Source organism: Pseudophryne corroboree, chromosome 4 (assembly GCF_028390025.1).
Source record: "Pseudophryne corroboree isolate aPseCor3 chromosome 4, aPseCor3.hap2, whole genome shotgun sequence".
NCBI classification, from domain to species: domain Eukaryota; kingdom Metazoa; phylum Chordata; class Amphibia; order Anura; family Myobatrachidae; genus Pseudophryne; species Pseudophryne corroboree.
Window position 1 is genome coordinate 262,303,312 of NC_086447.1, and position 2,063 is coordinate 262,305,374.

The 2,063-nt window shown below is 43.4% G+C and overlaps 1 long non-coding RNA gene across 1 annotated transcript; it reads left to right on the forward strand.

Moving 5' to 3' along the window:
- Window positions 1–1,067: 1,067 nt before the first annotated feature.
- Window positions 1,068–1,735, forward strand: LOC134911325 (uncharacterized). Its single transcript, XR_010176482.1, has 4 exons — window positions 1,068–1,104; window positions 1,190–1,269; window positions 1,357–1,412; window positions 1,640–1,735. It is a non-coding gene; the product is annotated as an uncharacterized LOC134911325 (long non-coding RNA).
- The last annotated feature ends 328 nt before the right edge of the window (window positions 1,736–2,063 follow it).

A 2,063-nucleotide genomic window follows, 5' to 3' on the forward strand; every position in this document is an offset into this window, starting at 1 on the left:
AAATCTGCCGCAGACCAGCAGCCAATCAGGAGTGGCTGCTCCTGATTAGCTGCTGGTTCAAGAGCTCCAATTGGCGCGTTAATAGTGACGAATATGAAAAGATGCGGCAGTCAGTGCTCGAAGTGCCGGTATGCCATACCACTGTATACTGGCCCACTTTCAGCACTGTGTGTGTGTGTGTATACATACACCCACCCACATACACATTACACCTAGTACATACAGCACCAGAATACATTGCATTATGCACTGCCCCCTCCCATTTATTACACCCAGCACATTACATTATACACAACCCCCTCCCCCATACTACACCCAGCACATTACATTATACACACCCCTCCCCCATATTACACCCAGCACATTACATTATACACAACTCACCCATATTACACCCAGCACATTACATTATACACAACCCTCTCCCCCATATTACACCTAGCTCACATCATACACAGTCCCATACCCCATATTACACCCAGCTCATCATACACAGCCCCATACTACACCCAGCATATCACATTACACACAGCCCCCCTCCGCATATTACACCCAGCACATTACACACAGTCCCCCTCCCCCATATTACACCCAGCACAAAACACACAGTCCCCCTCCCCCATATTACACACAGCACATTACACACAGCAAACACCCCCCCCCTCCCCCATATTACACCCAGCACATAACATTATACACAACCCCCTCCCCCATATTACACCCAGCTCACACATTACACCCAGCTCCACATCATACACAGCCCCCTACCTCATATTACACCAGGTCAGTGCCACATTACATTCCCCCATTACACACAGCAGTCACCTGGCTATGTTGTTCCTTCCTCTTAGGAGCAGACTGGAGGACGACCCCAGGACAGTGTGGGAAGGCAGCAGTGAGAGCCGAGGAGCAGAGAGAGAGGTCAGTTTCTGCAGCTGCTGGCCTCATATTGAGGCTGTGCGTATCCCCATGTGTAAATTTGTGTTTAGCATAAATATGGTCACATTTTCTGGTTAAGTGGCACTTCCTGTCTCATGATGTTAAATAGCTGACAGCTGCTGATGTGCAGCATGCAGCTACCATCAATCTTCTGGCAGCAGAGTGGTGAGTAAATTGGCTTATGTGGACATTAGAGGTAGGAATATCCTACTCTATTTTGATTATTTAAACATACTGTTTCTGTTTATAGTTGCAGACTTTATTGCTGAATCTATCCAGCATTTGCCGATTGATATGTAGCTGCCACGTGTTGTTTTTTAAGTTAACCAGGTACGGCTCTTATGTGTTATTTTTGGGTCTAAATTTACACATCTATGTAGGTATGTGTTTGAGAGGTTTTTGAATTCTCTATTTTAGTAGTCCTGTGTTTAAGGAGCTACTTCTGATCTCTTTGTGACCTTATATTACCCCAGGTAATTCTTTTGGTCTCCTTTAGTGTTTGCTATTATGCCTGTCCTCTGGGAGTAGATATGGTGGAAGTCGACTCCTATCCCTTTTTTGATTAGTAGCTTGTTATCTACTTAATATTACATATGCCACTCCTTTCTGCTATAAGGGCATGGGAGGCACTGGTGGTGGTGGTGTGTGTGTGATTCGAAATTTACATTGACTGATTTTATATATTTCCTTGATTGTTTAGATGTTATGAATTGCCGGTCTTGATAAAGGTCCATTGTTAGGACTGAAACGTCGATTGTTAAAGGCAACATCACTGAGTCCGATTAAACTGAATGATACATCAACTTTCCAAAGTGATTGATTTTCGCGAGAGTGCACCCACCACATGGGTGGTAGATGCGGTATATATATATATATATATATATATATATATATATATATATATATATATATATATATAGATTCTGTAGTCCGGCACTCAATGAAATATAAGGCAATCTTACCCCGGTGTCACGTCCTAGGCAGGAACCATGCAAATGTAGAGATACAGAGGGGACGGCACTCAGAGGATTTTTTCAAATATTGTATTCAAGTATAAAACATACTTAGTGATCCATCAACGTTTCGGTGTACGACAACACCGTCTTCAGGATGTAGACAACACA